The sequence below is a fragment of the Asparagus officinalis genome, chromosome 5 (assembly GCF_001876935.1).
Source record: "Asparagus officinalis chromosome 5, Aspof.V1, whole genome shotgun sequence".
Taxonomy (NCBI): Eukaryota; Viridiplantae; Streptophyta; class Magnoliopsida; order Asparagales; family Asparagaceae; genus Asparagus; species Asparagus officinalis.
This window is the reverse complement of record NC_033798.1, coordinates 68,682,275-68,710,099: the sequence shown is the minus strand read 5'-3', so window position 1 is coordinate 68,710,099 and position 27,825 is coordinate 68,682,275.

Genomic DNA, 27,825 nt, shown 5'->3' with positions numbered 1-27,825 from the left:
CCGCACCGTGCACCCGAGCCCGCACTCGAGCTTGCATGCCTGAGCCCACTTGCAAGGTCCCGCTCGCTTGCTCGCACGCTCGCTTATATACCAACACAAGTGTATAATATTAACACATTTGTTATACCATATATAACATGTGTGTTAATTTGAACCAACTAAAATGTATTCAATTCAATGTGGGACTAAAACTCACATACTACTTATTAAACACATTTTAATTTTCATCTATAAAATCCAATCATTAAATGATATATTTTCATAAAAACCCTCGAATATTTATTTAATTCAACAATTCCCCACAATTTCATAGCTGACAGTAATTAAGATTATACATATCATGCTTTCGGAGAAGGTATCTTCCGATTTAAACCTTCCCAATAGTTATCCAATTTCGAGGAATAGACTATAGAAGCAATCTTTAAGTTTGACGCATTATGGCTATACGTCCTTATCTTTTTCATGAACAATTTCGAGGGATAATTGAAAGTTTCCTAGAGGGGGAGTGAATAGGGTATATGCTTGTAAAACCCCAAATTTTTTATAACAAATATATGTGAATTATTAATAATAAATATTTCTCTTATGATAAATAATCATATATATATATATATACGACCGCATCGGTCGACCGCACAGCGGTCAGAGAGTTTTCTCAGGTTTGGGTCTTATCGGGTTTCGGGTCGGGTTGTGGGTTTTGTATATATTCAAATGAACCGAGACAACCCTCTTTCCATCTGAAATCTGTAACCCTAGCCCCCCTCTCTTCCCTAAAACCCTAATCTTCTTTGTTTGGTGATTTGGGAGGAGTTCTTGAGGATTTGCAGCAATTTTTGGTGGGATTCAGCGAAAGAAAACGTTCTCCTTCAGATTCAGAGACTCATTGCTCACCACAGGCGAGTAGTATCTCGCCCAACCTCACCTTGCTTTAGTTTCATGTTAAAGTTTGAGTTTTATTTGGTTTTATTAGGCCAAATTCGTATTTTTGAATAGCTAATAGATCATTATGGTATACAATATGAGATTTAGATATTTCAGATTTTGAAAGCTCATCAAAGGATTTTTATCAACGAGATCCAGATCTAAGAATGTTTTAGCATAAGTAAAAAACCTGTTTTTACTGTTCTACATCTATGTTTTTGCTTAAATCATGTATATATATATATGGGATCTTGGTGATAATTTTTAAAGGTTTAAATTCGTGGTTTACTGCTATATGGAATATTCATATGTTGAGTTTTGATAAAGAGAAAAGTTTTACAGGTTTAGAAGCTGACAGAAACCAGATCTGGGTTTCTGTCTGCCTCGCGGTCGACCGCATCGGTACACCGCTGGGCACGCAGCAAGGGCAGAGCACGTCTGCCCTCTGCGCGGTTGACCGCGGCGGTCGACCGCGGCGGTCAACCGCGACGTCTTGGCGGTCGACCACACCTGTCGACTGTGAGCATATACGCTGAACAGTGAAGTCCATCTCCGTGTGCGGTCGACCGCCGCACAATATTGTGCATTGTTAAGCTATGAGTATGACACTTATCTGAATCAGGATATGACATGATTACATGAGATTTGGACATGATAGCTACCTAGGCTGTACATGACACTTATGTAATTTTGACCTTTGACACTTATTTGGTTATGACATAACACAATATTTAAATTCTGAGATGGTTGTTTCCCTCTTTATTATTGTTTCTGTATTAGACTTTGGGTTTGGTATTTAGGGATTTACAATTTGAGATATAAGGTATATACATGAGGGTTTCCTTGTTTGGATTATTTCGCTCGACGTACCTATGCTCGTGTTGTAAATTTCTAAATACTAAAACTTCTTTTTAGTTAAGAGTTATGAACTTGGGACTTATTATGTATTAATTGTATTTTCTTATACAACGAGTCATTTTCCCTTGGGGTTGGTTGTGATGTTGTTCGCTAGCGCTTTGACGCCCGTTGTCCCTCCCCATTTCAGGTAACGAGCCAGGAGCCCGGAGAGTCGCAGGTTGATGGCGACACACTTTAGTGCCTAGTTGCTTATTTTTAGTTATGTTTTGTTTGGAGCTCCACTTTAGATTTTTGTTAGTCATTTGAGGACTATATTCTAGATGTTGTAAAGGCGGTGTGCCTTATTTTCCTTTGTTCAGACTTTCTGTATTTGTTTATTATGAGAAACTCCAGTTTATTTATTCAGACACTGACTGTGTATTTCTATTTGTGGGATGATGAGATATTAATGTGGTCACTATCATTTCCTCAGTTATTCCTTGTATTATCTTCTACTTGCTTTTGTACCTGCACCTGTTGTTGACTCTACTAGATAGATGTTAATTGTGATGGTGAAACATGTTATTGCACGGTGTGGTATAAGGCAGGTTTGACATTCTTGGTTTTACCTTGGACTGCAGTCTTGTGTGAACCCAGGGGCGTCACAATGCTAATCTAATCTAATTTAATACCAATTAAAAACTTATTAAATAATTATCCTAGCAAGAATGATATTCAAGAAGATTATATGCAAGGATATTAAACTAAGGGTGAAATAAACATGAGCATTGGCGAAATAAATAACGAGCACAAATAAAAAGCCAAAGCAAACTCAAACACACAATATGATCACGGAGTTCAGTCCTTCCGACCCACGTCTCTGCTCCCCACTCCCCACTCGCGGGGAGAATTCCACTATTATAGTGGGTTTTCAACGTTATCCCAAAACGTTTACAACTCCACACGGTTTCGGTTTTCTAACTCACCAAAAACTTTCACAACAAAAACTTTCACAACTTACACTCCTGCAATCACACTTTACACCCTCTAAGTGTTGGTCTCTTGCCTGTGTTGCTTTCCTTAAGTGCTCGAATTTACAACCTCTCCCTAGGCTTTACTACCGATGCCACTCCTCTTGGAATCGACCCCGTCTCTTACCACACACTCCTCTCGGTGTATAAGTGTATTACAAAGTGTATCTCACAATAAGCACAATAACAAGATTTGTTCTCTACAATAGATGAGAACTCAATGTAGCTCACTCTCAAACTCTCAAAGTTACAATCCCACAACTCAATTATACAATATGATAATACTAAAATCTCAATAGGTTGTGTGCGTAAACAAAGAGTAAAATTAAATATAAACTCAATATAAACTCTAGCTTAATAAAAATGATAATAAAACAAATATAAATGTAAAGTTAGAATTGAGTTTAGAAAATCTTCTCTAGAAATCAAGAGAGAGAAAGAAAGATGAGGTTGAAAGTCCAAACACCAAAGAGATGATCTCCTCCTCTTGTGAAAATCTCTTCACAAACAAAACTTGTAAACACACTAAAACAAACTTTAAACACCCTTTAAACTTATTTAAAAACTTTTTTGGTTGTTAAAAATAGTTATAGCAACGGGGTACGTATAGGATAGAAGAAACCAGCCAAAAAAACACCAAAAACCCATAAAAATAATAAAATAAATAAAAACTAGAAAATAGCTGTTACTATGCAACGACTAGTTTATAAGTCAACTTACGACAGGGTATAAGTCGACTTACGATAGGGTATAAGTCGACTTATGTCTTATGAGTCGACTTGTATAAGTTATAAGTCGACTCAACAGACGAAAACAACAAACTGCACAATTGATTATAAGTCGACTTGTAAAATTTATAAGTCGACTTATCATATATAAGTCGACTTGCTTAGAGTATAAGTCGACTCAACAGATGAAAATTGTATTTTCCAGAATAGTTCATAAGTCGACTTGCTACAGTACATAAGTCGACTTATAAACATGCACATGCACTATTCATGTTTTAAAATTGAGTTTTTAAGTGCCTTTAAAAATAGCAAATAAATTTCAAAAAATGTAAAACTTTGAGAAATGTTTATAAACATGAAAATAAACATGTTACTAAAAGAATTTTTCAATTTTCACTTCCCAATTGAGAAATATCTTCATTTTTCAAAATAGTCCAAAAACATGAAATGTCAACACACTTGTTTTTAACATTTTGACTCAACCACGTTTTGAAACTTTATGAAATGATTAAAATAGACTTGATAAATGATATGAAATATTATTATAAAGTCTATAGTCCAAAAATATAATATTTTTCTAAATACAATAGAATATGAAACATATGAAAGTGTATATGAATATAACTATTGTTCATATCTATAATACCAAAACAACTTATCCACATGAAAACAAATATGTAAGTATATGAATATATATCTATTTGCTTGTAAAAACTTTGTTTGTGGATAAACCAAAAAATGGATAAACCAATAAATTGTGTGTGTATATAATATTGAGCTTGAAGTATTAAACACACATAATTTAACACATAAACTAATTTGTTAGATATAGGTGCCCTGCAGGCAATTATTGTATATTGTAACAGGACCTATAGTACTATAAACATCTTGTTCAAAATGATAGTATGCTACTTTGGTCAGATTTATCTGATGCTTCTAAAGTATACAGATAATGTCTCTAGAATACAATACTAGACTATCAGACATTGTCGGATAGCTGCATCGTAATGAAGAGCATCTGATTAGTCGGTAATGTATATTTCTAAAATATTCCTAGTTGATGAAGTGTTGCAGACTAGGACATCATCACTTTGGTTTTAGATAGTGATGCTATACCTTTATTTCTCCTTTTGAAGGAGAATGATCAATCTCTTAGATCGATTGATGCTGAGACATCAAAGATACAGTCATACAGGGCTGACTCCATTACGGAATGAGTTGACTGAACGACTCGTGCCGGAGAACATCTAGTTGGAATATACTTAACTGTCAAATAGAAGTGTCTCAAGTGATTATAGTACATTAGTAGTCTCTGACCTGAGGGCATGGAGTGCAATATCTTATATGTGCAGTAGAAGATGTATTTAGACTTTTACCTAACCACAGTTCTTATTGAATTTGGCATAACGTGTCTGTTGGTATATCCGAGACATAAATTAGGATATTGCAGATGCCAAGAGGGATTCGTCTCTCCCAGTATAGGGTTGCATGTCATAAGATGTTTGATATAACTATAGGCCTGGAAATCCATTCGGCCAAGCGTGAATAAGATAAACTGGGAAGCTGTCCAGTTTGATCTTATAGAGTTATGCAGTTTAATATCAATAAACACTAATCAAGCTATTAGGCGTTTGACAGTTGCCATACCCTAGGCTCAATAGCTTGACATGGTTTGACGAGAGCAGCCGCGACGTACCGTATTATCATTGAGTGTCCTGGATAAATTGATAAGCATCTTGCCAGGATTAACACTCGTATAAGCACATAAACTACATGAACATTATATACAAATAAAACCCCAGTAGGAACTAAAACGGTGTCTTCATGTGTAGCTATAGCACCTCTGTTCTACTTATGCGATATGATCCACTACCGAGTTTTTTAGTTAGGGCCCTAAAAGTCACACCAAGCGCGTACTTGAATCCTATGAAAACACAATTTATGATGGTGAAGCGTATGATTGATACGCATATATGATTTCTTCCGGGATACACAAAACGGTTATTGGTATATCGGCAAAAATCGGAATGCTATGGGCTTAGGAAATGAATTCCATATTTTTCCGCCCATAAAGTTAACCTTTAGTCAACTAGTTGAATTTTTGGTCAACAGTTGACTTTTGGTCAACTCCTGATTTATTTGGTCATAATAGCTGACTAATTAAGTTAAAGATTGGAATAATACTATATACCTTATTTATGCAAATACTTATTAGTGATAATAAATGGTATTCTCATTTATGAAATACACATACCATGTATTAATGAGCTCAGAGAGATGAGTCACTTAGTGGTATGGTTTGAGCAACATGGTTTATTAGCACATGGTTTTGAAATGTAAGTGATTCATAGAATGACATTCATTGCATGACTCACTTTATTAATCATTAATTTTTGATGATTCATTGCAGTGACTCATAGGATGAGTCATTCATATCATGAACCACAATTCACTCTATAAATATGAGCTCTTTTTCTTATGAAAGGTTAATGAAAAATTGGCTAAGTTTTCCATAAGAGAATAAAAGAGAGCTCTCCTCTCCTTACTAAACTTTAGCAATCTTTGAGTAAGAGGAAGATAGTAGGAATTTTAAGAACCCCGGGTGGATATCTTGCCTTGTGTCTAAGAAGACTCCCATTTTATCAAGCTCCACTTGAAGAGCTTGGAGGATCCACTACAAGGAGATTTCTACTACAAGGAGCAAGAGCTAGAGGGTTATTCGATCTTCCATCGAATCACGCTACGAAAGTATGACTTTCTAACTCTTGTATGCTCACTTTATAATAAGGATCATGTTAGATTTAATTAGGACGAATCCATTATGAATCATTTCATGCTCTCTACATGCCTTAGATTTTTGTACATACATGTCTTCCGTTGAGTATTATGCATGTAGACATAGCACGATTTCCTTCATAATTTACCCAAGCAATCTTAATCTTCAATTGAGTTCGTCTTGGTAAACTTTGCAGATGAAGCTTGATCTTAGATCTTGACTTGAAATGTATTGCTTCACTCCACTATTCCTTCCATCCTCCAATGGATATGATCGTGAATGCTAGATTCCATCCAACCTCCAACTAAGATATTTGTATAGATTACCTAACAAAACAAATGCAAGCACTCGACACACAATGTTAGGAATTATCTGTAATCATCAAAACAAGATTAGGGAGCAGGCTCATAACTATGAGGCTAACAATAACCTCCTTCCTCTAATTGCGTCCACACAATTATGTTCATATAGTTGGGCATATCCAGGGATGCACTGCTTGCATCTCGTCTTGAAGACTTATTCCCATTCAGAGTCGAAACAGTCTTACCATATTAGCAGTTATCAACACCTTCTAGGTATACATGATGATAGATTCAGATACAAACTATCAATCTATGATTAGGTGTTTTACTCACTCAACAATTTATTGTTACCACATTGAACCTACTTTGTGGGATCTCTACTAAGATAGGTTGGCTTGCTACTATCGATGAGTTAGGTAAGGGTTTCATTCCCATCATCAACCTGGATTTAAAAACTAGTGACAACTCTAGTCCTTTTGTAAAGGGATCTGCTATGTTATCCTTGGACCTTACAAAGTCCACATCATCTACCCCTTCATCAACAAACTTCTTCATAATCTTTTTCCGTACTTGGATATGTCCTCGAGTTTTGCGGTTATACTTAGAACTTTTAATTCTTACAATTGTGGTCATATTATCACCAGTGTTGTCAATGCACGAGGAACAATACGTGACGCAAAGCATCATTACGTGCACATGCACAAGGCGCAACGCGATGTGTAGGGTCCTGTTTTTGCTTATGTATACCAAGTGTAGGATCGTGACCCTTAAGAATAGAGTGCGCTCTTATAAAAATCTGTGGAAGCTTTACACTTAAACACTAGAGGGTGAGTTTGCAAAGTAGATTATAAATTACAAAGAAAGAATGACAATCTCAGAAAATAAATATCACAAACACAAGCATGTATACTGGTTCCACCTCCCCGGTGTACATCCAGTTCCCAAGAAAATCCCGCTTGAGAGTTTCTACTATGATTTTAAAACCTTACAAAATCAAAAGCAAACTTGACCAATTTGCAAGACCATGCAAATTGCAAACCCAATTGATAAGACCATGCCAATTGTTAAACTGACCTCTAGACCAAGAGATCAACCCCTCTCATAAAGCGAGAGAACATTTCTTTGAAGCAATGTACAATTTCAATCCTATAAGCCTTGATGTGGATGTGAACGTATAACAGTGGCTTATCAATCTTTTTAACTCTCTAAATATTGCCTAAATAAGCTCTAAGAATGATAGGAACAAAGACAATATCAGAAACTCCCTTTTATAGAAAAACAGATTCAAAAATTGAAAGTTTAGAGAGTTAATTTGCACAATATGTGAATCTTATAAATACAAAACTTGGTGCTTGTTTTCTGATATTTAAAGCTATTTATAGCCTCTGAAATGATATAATTTTAAACCCAATTAATGTCTACAAAACGGCTATAAACAATCATTTATTTAAAACCTAAAATATAAAAAAACTACATCTGTAGTCGACTACAAGTCATAATAGTCGACTACACTGAGTCTAAATAGACTCTGTGAAGTTAGAAAATTACTTAGTAGTCGACTACAAGGCATAGTAGTCGACTACACTGTAAACTCACAGATTCTAGAATTTGTTTTTAGTATTTTTACTGTAACTTTCTCATCCGATATCAGAATAAGGTTATTTAAGATTTATTGGAAAGCTCTTGAAGAGACCTACAACTTTGATCTTTTAAGTTTTTACAGATTCTAATTAGTAAGGGGTATAAATAAAATATTTTAAGACTCACTCAATATCTATAAACTCTAATGGCTAACATAGGGGATTTCTATTGTTAACTAACATACTAAGCATGTGTTAGTGTGTCCTAACACTATGTATGTGTATGTGTGTGAGTGATCAAGGCTTGTACAAACTTCTAAGTAAAGAAAATGTAAAATTACATTTTGACAATAAAGTATATCTTCTTCTTTGCTTCATTTTGCCTTGAACTCATCTATGTCTTGAATATCTCTTTAAATATAATTGTTGATATTGCTCTGATACTGCAAAATAAATGTTAGCACATAATACACATAATATATAATATTTGTTATCATCAAAATAAACTAATCTTGGGGTCAAGATTCCTAACATTCTCCCCCTTTTTGATGATAACAAATATATGTTATTAAGATATAAAAATTTTAATTCCCCTGTATAAAATCATTAAATAAAATCTTTTACTCCCCCTGCATCAAAGCATTAGTAAAAAATTTAAAATTTTCTATATAACTCCCCATTTGTCATTAGCAAAAATAAATAAACATAATTCTACTTAAATTTTTCTTTTCCCTGGTACATTAATAAAAATATTAAGAAGTTTGGTACCCTTTTATATTATATCATTAGGATTAGCCCTTAGGAATCCAAATCCACTTGGAATTTGGTTTCCATTTATTATAATAAGTGTAATTCTTTGAATTGCAAACTTCATACATATAATATGAAATATAATCATTCCTATCATGAATATTCAAATTCTTAGGAATCCATATATTTTGTTTAGCATGAATATTCTTATTATTATTCTTCAAAACATAATCATTCTTTGTAAAATACTTAGGAACAAATCCAATGTCAAAATGATTGTTTGAAGATTTTTGAAATGAGAGCAAATTATTCAAATTCTCTTTAATTTTAGTGAATTTAGTAACATTCAAACATATATCATCATATTTTAATTTAATAGAAGAAATATCTTTGTCTAAAATATTAATACGAATTTTTAAATCATTTCATTCTGATTTTAGATAAACATTCTCATTAGTCAAAATATGATTTTCTTTAAGCAAGGATTTATTTTCCTCTTTCAATTCAATTACTTGAGAATTAGAAATAGTAGAAGAATTAAAATCAAAAATTTATTCAAGTAATCTTTTATTTTCACCTTTAAGAAAATTATGTGAAGCCTTTAATCTTAAAAATGTTTCATATAATTTATTAAAAGCATCTAAAAGCTCTTTATTGTCACTTACTTCATCTTGTACCATAAAACACATATGAGCGCTTTCATTTTCTTCGATTTCTTCATTCGAAGACGAATCATCACTATTATCCCATGTAGCCGCCAAAGCCTTCCTTTTCTTGTTGAATTCTGTAGACTTTGACTTTGATTTTAGAAGGGGACAATCATTCTTCATATGTCCTGGCTTATTGCAACCATAACAAATGAAATTATTGTTAGTATCTTTAACATTACTTGTACCTTCATAAGTTACCTCGAGTGTGTGCCAAATATTATATGCGGATGTGACCGTTGACACCCTATTGAACTCATTCTTGTCAAGAGCACAAAATAAGGCATTCATTGCTTTAGAATCCAAGTTTGCATTGTTCCTTTGAGATGTAGTTCATTCCGTGAAAGGAGTGGTTGGCTTCTCATATTTTGTTTCCACAATGTTCCAAAAATCGTAGCCAATTGATTGGAGATAGACTTTTATCCGACATTTCCAATAGTTGTAATTTAGTCCATCAAACATTGGTGGATGATTTGTAGAATATCCTTCTTTGAATTGTGATGTATTTGTTGATGCCATCTTTCACATTGCTCTGATACCAAATTGTAGGTCATGTTTTTTGCTTATGTATACCAAGTGTAGGATCGTGACCCTTAAGAATAGAGTGCGCTCTTATAAAAATCTACGGAAGCTTTACACTTAAACACTAGAGGGTGAGTTTGCAAAGTAGATTATAAATTGTAAAGAAAGAATGACAATCTCAGAAAATAAATATCACAAACATAAGCATGTATACTGGTTCTACCTCCCCGGTGTATGTCCAGTCCCCAAGCAAATCCCGCTTGAGAGTTTTTACTATAATTTTGAAACCTTACAAAATTAAAAACAAACCTGACCAATTTGCAAGACCATGCAAATTGCAAACCCAATTGACAAGACCATGCCAATTGTTAAACTGACCTCTAGACTAAGAGATAAACCCCTCTCATAAACCGAGAGAACCTTTCTTTGAAGCAATGTACAATTCCAATCCTATAAGCCTTGATGTGGATGTGAACATATAACAGTGGCTTTTCAATCTTTTTAACTCTCTGAATATTGCCTAAATAAGCTCTAAGAATGATAGGAACAAAGACAATATCAGAAACTCTCTTTTATAGAAAAACAGATTGAAAAACTAAAAGTTTAGAGAGTTAATTTGCACAATATATGAATCTTATAAATGCAAAACTTGGTGCTTGTTTTCTGATGTTTAAACCTATTTATAGCCTCTGAAATGACATAATTTCAAACCCAATTAACGTCCACAAAAAGGCTATAAACAATCACTTATTTAAAACCTGAAATCTGAAAAAACTGCATTTGTAGTCGACTACAAGTCATAATAGTCGACTACACTGAGTCTAAACAGACTCTGTGAACTCAAAAAATTGCTTAGTAGTCAACTACAAGGCATAGTAGTCGACTACACTGTAAACTCACAGATTCTGGAATTTTCTTTTTAGTATTTTGATTGTAACTTTCTCATACGATATCGGAATGAGGTGATTTAAGATTTATTGGAAAGCCCTTGAAGAGACCTACAACTTTGATCTTTTGAGTTTTTATAGATTCTAATTTCTAATGGGTATAAATGAAATGTTTTAAGACTCACTCAATATCTATAAACTCTAATGGCTAACATAGGGGATTTCTATTGTTAACCAACATACAAAGCATGTGTTAGTGTGTTCTAACACTATGTGTGTGTATGTGTATGAGTGATCAAGGCTTGTACAAACTTCTAAGCAAAGAAAATGTAAAATTACATTTTGACAATAAAGTATATCTTCTTCTTTGCTTCATTTTGCCTTGAACTCATCTATGTCTTGAGTATCTCTTTGAATATAATTGTTGATATAGCTCTGATACTACAAAATAAATGTTAGCACATAATACACATAATATATAATATTTGTTATCATCAAAATAAACTAATCTTGGGGTCAAGATTCCTAACACGATGCACGCGCCCAAGAGATGCGAGGCGCACACCGCACACATAATTTTTCAATATATGTAATCAAGCGCGAAAGAACATGTTTTTAGACTTTACATAAAAAATATTTTGATAAATAATATCTTACTACAAAATCATAATATAATGCCTTAATTTCTAATGCTAACACCCACCATAGTAGCAAAATTCATAAATTTTTAAATCAAATGTTAAATCAAGACTAATATCCAAGCAAAGAAATAGTAATGGTCCTCAATTGAAGGCTATTAAAATGGTCTAATGGATTTATTTTGCTTTTTGGGATATAAAATATCAAGTATAAAGACTCGATTGAAATGTTAACAAATAAAACTATATAAGGATATGTACTACATGCACTCTGCATAAAGTAAAGATGTATGCAAGACATATAAGGCGCTGTTGCATGAGATGTGGGGCGCTTCATCACCGTCCTGCATCGTAAGGCGCATGAGGCACAATAAGGCGTGTGCCTTTGAAAACACTGATTGTCATAATGCACAGAGATTGTAGGAATATGCTTGCTGATCATGGAAAATTCAGACATAAGTCTCTTAAGCCATTCAGGTTCTAAACCAGTAGTGTCCAAAGTGCAAAGTTTTGTCTCAAACGTAGACCGACACAAAATGGTCTGTTTGACAGATCTTCTGGCAATAGTGCCGCCACCCAAGGTGAATACATACCTTGTACAATCATTGCTACCTGAACCCATAGCAATCAAGCTAGCATCACTGTATTAGTCTATAATAAGAGGGAATCTATCGTAATGCAGTGCAAGGGAAATAGTTCCCTTCCAATACTGAAGTATCCTATCCAAGGCCTCCTAATGAGTCCTATTTGGACAACTAGTGTATCTACTTAATTTAGAAACTAAGTAAGATATATCTGGTCTTGAACAATTTGCAAGATATGTCAAGCTTTCAACAATCTCAGAATATCTCAGTTGAGATACAAAGACTCCAATTACATTCTTGTAGAGATTTTACTGAAGGATTATATAGAGTTTTGACGGGTTTGCAATTCTTATAGTCAAAATTCTCAATAATCTTCTCAACATAGTGAGATTGAGAAATAGCTATACCCTTAACTGGTCTTATCAGTTTTAGGCCAATAATCACATCAGCAACTCTCATGTCCTTCATTTCAAACTTACTACTCAGGAATGACTTAGTCTCATTGATTATCCTAATGTTAGATCCAAACAATAGAATATCATCAAAATAAATGCAAAGAAGAATACAAGAATCACCTCTTACTTTGCTATAAACGCACTTATCAGACTCAATCAATTTGAAACAAAAATCAGTGATAGTTGTATCAAACCTTTTATGTCATTGTTTAGGGGCTTGTTTAAGTCTGTATAGAGACTTTACAAGTTTACATGCTTTCCTTTTATTTTCAGGTGCCACAAATCCCTCAGGCTAGTCCATATAAATCTCTTCTTTAAGAAAACCATGAAGAAAAGTAGGTTTTACATCCTTCTGGTGTATTGTAAAATCATATAGAAGCTAATGTTATAAGCATTTTGATTGTAATCATTTGGGAAACTGGAGATTATGTATCAAAGAAATCCATTCCTTCAACTTGTTTGAACCCCTTGGCAACAAGTCTGACCTTAAATTTTTTTACAGTTCCATCTGGTTTTATTTTTTTTAATACATTTAGACCCAATTGTCTTGCACCCAGGAGGAAGATCAACTAATTCCCATGTCCATTAGAGACTATAGAATCCATTTTACTTTTGACAGCTTCCTTCCACTGTTTAACCTCTTTCGAGGCCATAACAGATCTATAGAAAATTGGACCCTCCTCGATATTATAAGCGACAAAGTCACTTCTAAAAGTATTTGACGATCCTAGCTCTCTTACTCCTTCTAGGTTCATCTAAATCATATGATCTTTCAGATTCAGATTTAGAACTATCCGCCCCGCATTTGTCATCCTTTCCACATGATCAAGAATGGAAGTTGAGACAGATACTGGATTTTCATTAGAAATATTTTGAGGCACTCTAGTTTTCATAGGGAAAACATCCTCAAAAAAATATTGCTTCACGAAATTAAAAAATTGTATTAATATCTATGCTTGGGATTTTAGATTTGATCACTAAGAATCTCAAAGCATAGGTGTTTTCTACATAACCCAAAAAGATAGAGTCTACTGTCTTAGGACCTAGCTTCTTCCTTTTATGTTCTGGGATTAGTACTTTTGCTAGACACCCCACACTTTAAGGTATTTTAACCTTGTCTTTCGACCTCTCCAAAGTTCAAATGGACTACTTTCTTTATGTTTTTGAGAGACTCTATTCAGAATAAGGAAAGCCGTATTCAAAGCCTCTCCCCACATATATTTAGGAAGTCCTGAACTTTTAAGTAGACTATTAATCATATTTTTTTAATGTTCTATTATTTTGTTCAGCTACACCATTAGACTGAGGAGAATAAGGAGCAGTTTCCTCATGCACTATGCCAAAAGATTGACATAGAAGAGTAAACTCATTTGATGTATATTCTCCACCTCTATCAGATCTTAACCTTTTAAATTTCTTGCCAGTTTGAGTTTCGACTTCATTCTTTAAAAAGATAAATTTTTCTTGAGCCTCATCTTTAGTTTTAAGCAAGTAAACATAACAATATTTGCTATAGTCATCTATAAAGGTGATAAAATATTTCTTCATGTATTTGGTCAAAACACCATTAAATTCATAAATGTCAGTATGAACTAAATTAAGCAACTCAGAGTTTCTATCAACCGATTGGAAATGTTTCCTTGTTTGTTTAGTTGTTACACATACTTGTCATTTCTTACTATGATCTATAGAGTGTTTTGGAATCATATTAAGATTGATCATTCCTTTTATAGAATTAAAATTAATATGACCAAGACGTTTGTGCCAAATATCAAATGCTTTAATATTATTACTAACAGGATAATCAGAAATAGAAATTTTATTTATTTCAGAATTAAGAACAGGTTCTGCTCTAACCTTGTACATTTCATCAAAATCATAGCCTTTGAAGATAAAAGATCCAGCATGTGACATAACTACTTTATTACATTTAAAAGAAAACTCATAACCTCCCCTAACTAAACATGAACCAGTGATAATATTACATCGAACAGCAGGAAAATGATGCACCTTGTGTAATGATAAAACTCACCCTGAAGGAAACTTCAGGTCCACTCATTCATATCCTAACACTTTAGATGCAGTTTGGTTCCCCATCTTCATAGTATTTCCATTTGCAGGCTGGTAAGACACAAACAACAATTTGTCAACACAAATATGTAGGTTTGCACCAGTATCTACCAACCATTCATTTGGTTGATAAATATTTAGTAATTCAGGGTTAATAGAAACATAGCCTTCTATGGACCTAGTAGGCTCAGTCATAACCATGTTAACTTGAGGCACACTAGTGGACCCTGGATTGGCTTTAGCTTTCTTTGTAGGACAAGCTTTAGCCCAATGTCCAGCATGTCCACAATTCCAACATGGTTTGTTTACTTTTGGATCTTAGATTTGACTTTGATTTTGTCATCAGGTTTGTCATTAGGTTTGTTTTTAAGCTTTTTCTCAGAAGTTATAACATTTGCTTTAGGTTGGTGCTCAACAGGCACAACATGTTTCTGATTCTTATGCTCTTCCTCAATGGCTGTGGCAATCATCAAGTTATCAAGATTTATTTTTTCTTATGATGCTTGTGAGACATTCCAAAAGTCTCTCAAGAATTAGAAATTTTCTTGATGACTGTCATAACTTAATTTTTCAGGAAGCTCCATTTCAGGTTCTCAAAGAGCATGAAGAATGAACAGAAGTTTATGTATTTGTTCTGTTACAGATTTACCCTCGACCTTTTGAAACTTTAAGAACATTGACACATAATATTTTTCAAGACCGATGTCTTCAGTATTATATTTTCTGTCCAGTTCATCCCATAATACCTTTGTAGCGACCGAAGAAGAACAATAGACATCGAAGAGCACATTGGGCATAGCCAACAAAATGCATCATTTGGCCATTTGATCTTTCTCAATCCATTGTGCAATTTTATATGTACTATTAAGATATTTTTCATCTAGTTTTGAGCATTCTGTTAATATCATTGCCAACAACCCCTTAGTCGTCAACCAGATCTTCATACATTATCGGCAACATATCCATTTTAGAGGCTTATGAACCAGAACCAACTCCAGAAACAGATGACATAACTTCAATTTAAAACTAATTTCTTCAAGATTATTAGGAAAAACAAGCATTAAAATAGATCCAAAATAGTACAGAACAAACCATATAGGAAAGAAAGAAAAGAGCAGAAAGCTAGAAACATCATATTAAATAAACTTTAAGTTTGAAATACTTTACAGAAGTATCGAATCGCCTTCTTAACAGGGGACTGGCCTTGAAGAAACTATGCCCCCCACCGACGATAGCATTGGGTCTGCATAGTACTTCCGAGGATGAGACGGCTACAGTCCAAAGAAGCGCTCTCTTCTGGTGAACACCACTACTACTTCTTCAGTTGACCAGAACCTCTAATACTTAACAACTTATAGAATTATTAAAAGAAGAAGAAGACAAGATATTTTATTTTTTCTTTGTATTTCAAATGATCAGAAGAATCCCTTTTATAAGGTTCATGAGAGACAAAGATTTGAATTTCAGTTATTGCAATATTTGTAACGTTTGCAATAAAACCTATTTAATACTCAAAACGTTTGTAACGTACCAAACGTTCAGGTGGTTTTAAGTGAGCACATGCAAAACGTTTAAACTTGTTTAAAGATAGCAAGTGTAAAAAGAGCACGCGCCAAACGCACACAAGCCCGTCGGACGCACCCGAGCCCGCTCGCTTTCTCGCACGCTCGCTTATATACCAACACAAGTGTATAATATTAAAATATTTGTTATACCATATATAACACGTGTGTTAGTTTGAACCAACTAAAATGCATTCAATTAGTCAATGTGGGACTAAAACTCACATACTACTTATTTAACTCATTTTAATTTTCATCTATGGAATCTAATCATTAAATGATATTTTTTCATAAAAACCTTCTAAGATTCATTTATTTCAACAATATATATAATCAATTTGTGTTAAATGGGTATTTAAATAAGTCATAGGGTTATATGTGCAGATACCAGGTTGTAATTGTGATTTGATGAGGGGTCAAATTGCAAATGTATAACATCTATATATAAGGGGTTATGGTCCCTAATCTAGGGTTATATTCTCTAATTCTCTTCACCCCCATCTAGAGAGAAATTTGGCTAGAGAAACCCTAAGGTTAGAAGATCCAAAACCCATCTCAAGTTTAATCTATATGGATTCAGGTATAAGCTTCCGCTCTTTTTTTTTATTCTTGTAAATCTCTTTGAATTAATCATGGCTTTATGGTTTAGATCTTAAGTTTTTATTAGATCTATCAAGTGGTATCAGAGCCACCTTGATTTGTTCTAAGAGATTAAGATTAAAATTAGGGTTTTTTTATCTTAATTATTTTTGGATTCAGTTTTTGTTCACGGATGAACAGTAATGGCTGTTGAAAATTTTTTCGGGTGAACAGTAACATTTTTCGGATGAACAGAAAATTAAAAAAAGCAATGGTGAACAGTAAAATTTCTTAATTTTTTGGATTTTTCTTCGATTTTTCTTGGATCTGGATCATGAAAATTCATTTTTCGATTCTGGATCTGATTTTGAAATAAAATCGAGAAATTTTGGATCTATTTGGTTTTTGGACATCGGTCCCTTGCTCCTCACCGGCGCAGCGTCGTTGGTGGCCTCGCTCTCGACTCCGACGGCGACGGTGGCATCTGGAAACCCTAGGGTTTCGACCTTTGGATGCAGGAGTAATGGCGGCGGCGGTTTTAGATTGAAACCCTAAGGGTTCCTGTGTGAAAACGTGGCGAAAATTAAGGAGGTGGTTACCTCAGATTTTGGCGAAGCTGAAAGCTTCAAACGAACTTCACGTTCGTTCTCAAGTGAGCATCGCGCTCAAATTTAACCGAACTTCGCGTTCGTTCTCAAGTGAGCATCACGCTCAAATCAAACGAACCTCGCGTTCATTCTAAGGTGAGCCTCGCGCTCAATTTAAACAAACTTCGTGTTCGTTCTAAGGTGAGCCTCGCGCTCAGTTCTAAGGTGAGCCTCGTTCTCAATTTAAACGAACTTCGTGTTCGTTCTAAGGTGAGCCTCGCACTCAGTTCTAAGGTGAGCCTCGCGCTCAGTTCTAAGGTGAGCCTCGCGCTCAGTTCTCAGGTGAGCCTCACGCTCAATTTAAGTCAAACCTCGCGTTCGTTCTCAGGCGAGCCTCGCGCTCGATTCAAATGAACCTCGCGTTCGTTCTCAAGTTGAACCCTGCGTTCATTTTCAGTCGAACCTCATGTTCATTTTTCAAACGAACCTTGTGTTCGTTCTCAAGTTGAACATCACGAACCTTGCGTTCGTGCTTAAGTGAGTCTCGTACTCAATACAGACGAACATCACGTTCGAAGTCAAGCGAACTTCGTGTTCACTATGGTTAAGCCTCGGCTTCTCATATTAAATTATGGGTCCACTTTGGTATACTTAATTTATTCAATTAAGTTATGGGCCATATTTAAGCTATGGAAATTTAAATTAATTTGTTTTTTAATCAATTATTTAATTCAAATATTATGACACTAAGGTATTAAGGTTGTCTCTCACTCCAATTGATTAATTAAAACAAGAAGTTGCCAAAGTAACCTCTCTTGTGGAGATTATTCATGAGGAATGTGAGATGTTTGTGTGTATGCTTTCGTGTAAATATTTAATCGGCCCAAAGGAATGTTAATATTTATTTAGACTGTATACACATTTGTGATGATACGTGTGTGACAATTATAAGGTTTACATGTGAATAATGAATCGATCCAAAGATAGTTTCATTATTTGACATGAGTTATTGTCAATGTTTGATCATTACAATAAGGTATCACTTACAAGTTAATATTACTGTCCAAAGACTTGATATTAATGTTGTGCCAGATATCTTGGATGGGATTCGTCATTATTTGAATTTTATTGATTACTAATTATGGTTATTGATGTGAGCATTTTTGTTTTATTTCAGCTAATGCATCTGCTGTAACAATTTCTGCTAACATCAACTCAATTCCCATGCTAAATGGGACAAACTTCAAGGTTTGGAAAGAGAACATATTAATTGTTCTTGGCTGCATGGATCTTGACTATGCATTAAGAACTGAACAACCCCAACCTCTCGATGCGGATAGCACTCCTGATGCAAAGAAGGAGTATGAGAAATGGGAGTGTTCAAATCGCATGAGTCTTATGATCATTAAGCGTGGCGTTCCAGAAGCCTTCAGGGGCATAGAATCCGAAGGGATTACTAAGGCTAAAGATTTCCTTGCCGAAATTAAGAAGCGTTTTGCAAAAAACAATAAGGTAGAAACAAGCATGCTCTTAACTCGCTTGATTTCAATGAAGTATAAGGGCAAAGGAAATATCAGGGAGTACATTATGGAAATGTCTCATATTGCTTCAAAGCTTAAGGCACTTAAACTCGATCTTTGTGATGAGTTATTGGTGCATCTGGTTTTGTTGTCTCTTCCTGCACAATTCAATCAGTTTAAGATTAGTTATAACTGCCAAAAGGAGAAATGGACTCTAAATGAGCTCATTTCATACTGTGTGCAAAGAAGAAGACATGTTGAAGCAAGATAAGACAGAAAGTGCTCATTTGGCCTATGCCTCTAAGGATAAGGGCAAGAAAAGGAAGAATGATAATGAAGCTGCTAAGGGTCCAGTTTAGAAGAAACAACATAAGGATAATTAGGGTTGTTTCTTCTGTAACAAGCCTGGACACGTAAAGAATGATTGTACAAAATATCACGTCTGGCGTGCTAATAAGGGTACGTTCCTTACTTTGGTCTGTTCTGAGGTTAATTTAGCTCCAGTACCTAGAAATACTTGGTGGTTAGACTCCGGTGCTACTACTCACATAAGTGTTTCTATGCAGGATTACCTGAGCTACCGAAAGCCAAGTGATGTTGAAAGACACATCTTTGTGGGCGACGGACAATCGGTAGATGTGGAAGCAATTGGGCACTTTAGGTTGTTGTTAGAAACTGGTTCTTATTTGGATTTGAAAGATACTTTTGTAGTACCGTCTTTTAGACGGAATTTAATTTCTGTTTCTATATTGGACAAATCAGGTTATTCTTGTTCATTTGAAAACAGTCAATTCAGATTATCTTTTAATTCAAATGTTGTGGGAACCAGTTACTTGAGTACTTATGACAACCTATATTTGCTTGATACAATTACTTCTTATAATGAATCCTTGCATGTGGAATCACGTGGTACTAAGCATAAATTAAATAAGGAAAATTCGGCGATATTATGGCATAAGCGCTTGGGTCGTATCTCAAAAGGTAGAGTTGAGCGTCTTGTGTCTGATGGCATTTTGGATTCCCTTGATTTTTTGGACATCGACGTATGTGTTGAATGTATCAAGGAAAAACAGACCAAAGTTAAGAGATTAGGTGCCAACAGATCTTCGGATGTCTTAGAATTGATACATACGGATATTTGTGGGCCATTCCCTATGGAATCCTAGAATGGTCAACAATATTTTATATCATTCATAGACGATTACTCACGTTATGGGTACCTATATCTTATTCATGAAAAATCTGAGTCTCTGGACATGTTCAAAGCCTATATATAAAGCTGAAGTTGAGAATAAACTCAACAGAAAAATTAAAACCGTTAGATCTGATCGTGGTGGTGAGTACTACGGTAGATATGATGGTTCAGGTGAACAACGTCCAGGACCATTTGCTAGATACCTAGAGGAATGCGGTATCGTCCCACAGTATACCATGTCGGGTTCACCTAGCATGAATGGTGTAGCTGAAAGACGAAACATGACTCTTAAGGATATGGTAAGAAGTATGATTGCTCATTCTTCTTTACCAGAGTCTCTCTATGGAGAAGCACTAAAGACAGGAGCTTACATTCTGAATAGAGTACCAAGTAAAGCAGTTGCTAAAACACCTTATGAGCTTTGGACTGGTCGAAAGCCCAGTTTAAAGCATTTATATATTTGGGGATGTCTAGCTGAGGTAAGGCCTTACAGGCCAAATGAAAAGAAATTGGACTCTAAAACAGTTAGCAGCTACTTTATTGGGTACTCTGAACGCTCTAGGGGCTATAAGTTTTATGATTCCACACTAAGGAATATTTTTGAGACGGAAACAACAACATTCTTTGAGAATGTTGAGTTTGGGGGGAGAAATAAGGTTAGAGACATTAGTTTTGAGGAGGAATTAGCTTCAGATCCGATCCATACAGTTACTTTTGATAATATTCAGGTTCCTATACCTGTTATTGCTCAAGAAGTAAATCCGGAACCTCAAGATGACAATGTTGAACAACTCCCTGATCCAGAAGAACAAACTCAACAACCTCAAGAACCAGTGCCATTAAGGAGATCCACGAGAGAAAGGAGAAATGCTATTTCGGATGATTATATTGTATTTCTCCAAGAACATGAGGAAAGTAGTGGAATGTTGGAAGATGATCCAATCAACTTCTCTCAGGCCATAAAAAGTTCTAACACTCAACAGTGGATTGATGCCATGAATGAAGAGTACAAGTCTATGCAAGACAATAAGATTTGGGAACTTATCCCATTACCAGAATGTGCAAAACCAATTGGTTATAAATGGATTTTTAAAACCAAGCAGGATGCAAATGGTAATGTGGAGAGGTATAAGGCACGTCTTGTGGCTAAATGCTATACTCAAAAGGAAGGCATTGATTATACAGAGACTTTCTCTCCGGTTTCATCAAAAAACTCTTTCAGAACAATCATGGCACTTGTTGCTCATTATGATCTTGAGTTACACCAGATGGATGTTAAGACTGCATTTCTCAATGGAGACATTGATGAGATGATTTATATGGTGCAACCAGAAAACTTTGTGTCAGGAGACCCAAAGAATATGGTCTGCAAATTAAGGAAATCCATCTATGGACTCAAGCAAGCTCCTCGTCAATGGTATCATAAGTTTCAACAAATAATTATCTCGTTCGGTTTTGAGATGAACATTGTTGATGACTGTGTATATCACAAGTTCAGTGGGAATAAGTATATCTTTCTAGTTCTGTATGTCGATGACATCTTGCTTGCCACTAATGATATAGGCATGTTGCACGAAACCAAGAGATTTCTATCAAAGAATTTTGAGATGAAAGATCTTGGGGACGCCTCTTTTATATTAGGGATCCAGATACATCGAGATCGCTCTCGGGGTATTCTTGGATTATCACAAAAGAGCTATATCGATAAGGTACTTAAAAGGTTTGGCATGCAAGATTGCAGACCAGGTGACACCCCTGTTGCTAAAGGAGACAAGTTTAGTCTCAATCAGTGCCCTAAAGGTAACCTTGAAATTCAGGAAATGCAGAAGATTCCTTATGCTTCGGCTGTAGGAAGTCTAATGTATGCTCAGGTATGTACGCGTCCGGATATTGCGTACATTGTTGGGATGTTAGGCAGATACTTAAGCAACCCTGGTATGGATCATTGGATAGCAGTCAAAAGGGTTATGATGTATCTTTAAAAAACAAAAGATTACATGCTCACATACAGAAAATCAGAACAGCTGGAGGTCATTGGGTACTCTGATTCTGATTTTGCTGGATGCCAAGATAGTAGAAAGTCTACATCAGGCTACATTTATATGTTAGCAGGAGGAGATATATCATGGAAAAGTGTTAAACAGACACTCGTAGCTTCCTCCACTATAGCAGCAGAATTTGTAGCTTGCTATGAGGCATCCAATCAGGGAATATGGCTGTAAAATTTTGTCACGGGACTGCGCATTTTGGAAAATATGGAAAGACCACTAAGGTTATATTATGATAATAAATCTACAGTAATGTATTCCAATAACAACAGGAGCTCAACTAAGTCAAAACATATTGACATTAAGTTCCTGGTTGTGAAAGAAAGGGTACAGAGTTGACAGATATCTATAGAGCACATTGGGACAAACTCCATGATAGCTGATACTCTTACTAAGGGATTGCCACCCAGGGTCTTTCATGAGCATACTGTTCATATGGGTGTGGTATTATTTGAGGATATTATGTTTTAGTGGGAGTTTGTATTTGTGGTGCTTTATGTTTGGTTGTATTGTCTGATCAGAATAAAGTATTCAGTTAAGACACTCTGTTACATTATGTTTGGTTTTGACCTCACTAAGGAGGACCAGTTGAAAATAGACATGTACTGATCACATTGCATGTAATTTTCATGCTGCACATCCATGATTGATCTATGTCGTTTGATTGTATTGGTATATGTGACCATTGATGGGTCGAGTCACGATAAATGTGACGAAGGCCGCTTTGATCCTATATTGATATAGTCAATGGACGAGATTGTTCGGAAATACCTTTTCAGTGATAGCAATTTTTAAGCTCATAAGGATATACACAATTTAAGGAATCATATGGTGCCCAAGTGGGAGATTGTTGGATTTAATCTAATAAATCTATTAGTGGGCACATATGATTAATCAATGTGTATTGCTATCCTTCAGGATAACCCACTAAAGTGATCAATTAATTTGGGTTAATGGGTATTTAAATAAGTCATAGGGTTATATGTGCAGATACCAGATTGTAATTGTGATTTGATGAGGGGCTAAATTGCAAATGTACAACATCTATAAATAAGGGGTTATGGTCTCTAATCTAGGGTTACATTCTCTAATTCTCTTCACCCCCATCTAGAGAGAAATTTGGCTAGAGAAACCCTAAGGTTAGAAGATCCAAAACTCATCTCAAGTTTAATCTATTGATTCAGGTATAAGTTTCCGCTCTTTTCTTTTGATTCTTGTAAATCTCTTTGAATTAATCATGGCTTTATAGTTTAGATCTCAAGTTTTTATTAGATCTATCACTACTCACTCTGTCTTGTTCTTTAGCTTTCCGTCACTAGTAATCGGGTTTTAGGTCTCCAAGGACATATTCAATAACTTTGTTGCTGTAATAGAGTAAAAAACTATAAATATAACTTTTCCTTGCCACAAGACCTCCCGAGTTTTTATGTTACGAAAAAGAGTTTAAAATGATACCGGGCGTTGTTTGGATATAATAATTTTCCAATATATTGAGAAATGTGTTTCTAATGGTTTTCATAGTTTCCTTGGAGAATAATTTTTCTTGTTCGTACCACCCAACAAACCATGTTGGATTTGGGTCTCCAAGCTTTTATCTTGCTTGGATGGAGATTGCAAAACGTGAGAAACCTCTACTTATTCCACCATCACATCCTCAACAAACTTTTACAATTGTTTTGAGGTGAAATATTCCATTTTTAATCGATTTCTAGGTTGAGAGCTCAAAAATAGATATCTTGAAAATTCTGGAGTTTTTAGGAAACTACTTTTCCAAATTTTTGCTCCACCTAAACTGAAGAAATGAAAACCTTTTTGATAAAAGGTCTTCTGGGTGTCAGGGGATTCTGGAGGGGTTTCTACATTTTTTTTCCCTATCCAAACAAGCCCTTTAAGTATTCGAAATTAAACATATGTTAATTTGTTTACTTTATATGTTTAAATTTGTATATGAAGACCAAATTGTGAAAAAGAGACGTTACAAAAGAAGCCAAGGTATACATGGAAGGTTAGCGTCTTTGACGCACGACTACGTTTGACGGTTATGTAATCTAACCCTTCCCTTGACAAATGAATTTGAATTGAAATCTAACCTGAGTCAAGATTTGAAAATGAAAAGTAAGGGAGGGGGAAAATCAGAGTAATACTAAAGTTGATCATTGAGCTTTATATGTACACGTACAGTTGTTGACAATAATAGGTGTTCAGATTCTTCAAATCCCAAACAACAAACGACATATGTAGAAATAGGATGTGCATATGTTATTTGCTCATAAAGGGAAGGAAAAAGCCCTTATACAAAGAAAAGTAAAAACTCCTTTAAAAGAGAAGATACTATATATCATTCATCACATTTTCATACTTGTAACTTTGTGCCAGTTGTGATGTTTTCATTCTGAGAGCTCGCGTCGCTATGTAATGAGCTTGTGTTAACATACTTAATTTTTGTGTTATTATTAAATAAAAATTCTGATTGTCACTACAATCAATGAATTTTTGAATTCAGTCTCCTTATAAACCGTTTTTTCCGCCCTCAAATTAATTAAGCTCACTTAATAAACGCAAAAACCCTAATGAAAGCTAATATTCTTTTTTAGATTTCTGCTAGAGTAACTTTTCCTGTACGTTACGTTGGTTGCTGATGTTCGTCCCATTCTTGGACGTCGAAAGTTTGTTGGGAAACGTGAAAGACAGGTTTTGTCTTTTCCAATAGAAATGTATATGCAAGCAGACAATGGAATCCAAATAAATAAAAGTTGTTTAGGGGTTCAAATTCTAAAATGATATGATTTGCATTTCCATTTAGGATTTGAAATTCATAGGTTTTTTAACATGGGTTGGGATTTCTAAATGTTGTTTGTTTCATCAAAATTTTGGGATAACAAATACTATAATGTGTAATATTTTGTTTGGTTCAAACTCAAATTGTAGCATTACAAATTTTGGTTTGGAGAGATCTAGCCTAAATCCTATCGCAAAGAGGGGATTTCACAAATGCTATAATATATTAGTTTTTTATTATTTGGGTATCCAATATCCCAAAATTTATTTTGAATCAAACAAAGGTTATGAAATCCATAAACTAAAAAAAACTCACTTTTTCATCCTAACATTTGTAATCCACCCTATATCCCAAAAAAGGTAAAACAAACACCCCTTATAGGCTCTTATGTTTGTTTAATATCTGGTGCGTATATGGATTCAAACTGACCATTTAGAATTTATAAGTCATATTTTGCTTCCTTGTACATCAATAGACCCATTCAACTAATTACAGATTCAGACAGAGATGAATCAATTTTTATTAAATAAAAATAGGGCATGATGCTCTATTCATCATATATTAAAGTAGGGCTGTCCAAACGAGGCCAAGGCCCGAACCTGGACCAATTGTTGGGCTGGACCTGATCGAGCCAGTGCCCTGCCCTGACCCAAGAAAAGCCCCGGACTCCAGGCATGACCGGGATCCAGGCCCGGGCCCGGGCCGGGCTGGAGTACCCGGGTCCGGGTCTGGCTCGGACCGAGGCTCAGCCCTTGGCAGCGAAAGATGGATTGGGCCAATTCGGCCCAACTCAGGTCCTAACGATCAAAAAAAATTGACCATTGGACTGGGTGGTCAAGACCCGGCTCGGTACAACGATCAAAAAATGACTGTTGGATCGGGCAGCTCGACCCGGACCTGGCCCGGTCTAAACGGTCAAAAAAACTAACCATTGGACCGAGCGGCCCAGACACGACCTTGTTTGGACAGCAAAACTAGCCAATAATGGCTATTTTTGCATATGTGATAAAAATGCTTTAAAAATGTTAAAAAATAATTAAAATTTGAGGGTATTTTGGTCATTTGGCTATGGACTTCCTCTATAAATAGAGGGGTTTTTCATTTGTTTTTCTCATCTAAAACTCGTCTACTTTTCTCTAGTACTCCCTTATACTATCTAATACTCTCTCATACCCCCCTAACACTCTCTTAGTCTCTCTTGTACTCTAATTCTCCAATCAAATGACTTCATTCTCTGATTATGAAGGGTAACTTCTAACTCTCGATATTGAAATGAGTCCTACTTCACCTATAGCTACTCCTACTACCGATATTGGTCTCAAATCCGATAGCGACGATCTCACACCTAGAGCTCCTAAAAGGCCAAGATCCAATGTGTAATTTTTTTAGAAGATAAAAGTTACCAGGGGTCAACACGAAAAACTTCTCACTCAGAATGACAAATGTGTGTTGTACGAACATATTTTTCAAGCTCATCATAAGAGTGACACCAACCACTTCAAACGCCATTTGGAAAAACACAAAGGAGCTCACGCAGCAACGTCTCAAGGAGACATCCGCCAATTTCTACTCTCTTGTCACGCCCTGCTTCCCTAAAATACCGGGGAATCGGAACGTAAAAAAGTCAGCGACGTATTAGATTGAGGAAAATAAATAAAAGATAATTTCTTCTCAATATAATACGCTAAGCTTTAAGCAATATACTATGCGAAGTCACAGGTCCTCGATCACAATTAGCAAGAATATAATAAACAACTCAGAATAAAGAAATGTCATATCACAAATGGAATAACATCCGAGACATAAAGTTTGGGTCAAACATACCCTTATTACAAAATAGTCCAACTGAATGCTAAAGAGATATAAAAATACATCGATCAACGAAAAAAGAAAGAACTACAAAAGTAAACTAGGACCATCAACTAAATAAAGAAAATACTAGGCTTTAGTTTGTTCTTCTGCTCCATTTGGAAGACACTCCGGCTCCAATGCATCTCCATACTGGACATGTCCGTCCTCTAAATCGATGTACACTAGAGAAAATAGGTGTATATCAGCATGCATGGCACACGACAAGACCCCACAAAAGAAAATAGAAATGGTCGAATGACCAACACAAAAACCGATGCAACAACAGAAATGAAATAGAACGTGCAATTGGAAATCTAACAAATCAAAATGCAATCCACCACTAGAGTATAACAATCAGAAGAATCCATAAACATCCAAGTAACAAGATCATACAACTAGATAGAATTAATACTTAAAATCTATAATACGAGACGTAGTACGTCGAGCGAAATAATCCAAACAAGAAAACCCTCATGTATATACCATATATCTCAAATTATAGATAATTAAACATTATTCATGATCTATGTATGAAAAGAAATATAACTAGTCCACATCTCACGAGAATCCACAATCATCTAAGTAACAAGGTCATGTAACAAACCATCCTATAATAGCTCACTGGTTCATATCTCACATAGAGTCAACGTTCATATTCTCGGATAAATGACTGTTCATGTATCCTCTACGTGCATCCAATACCGCTACACGAATCGATCAAAGGACTACACGCAATCCGATTTTGGCCTGGTCCGAACTCAAGCAAAACTTGGGTGACTACACAAATTCACTGACTAAAGTGATTACACGAATTCACTTTAGCCCAACAAACCAACCCTAGTGACTACACGAATTCACTAGTATGAGTGTGGAAGATACATCAACAGCCACATCCGATCACATGAACTAAGACTTT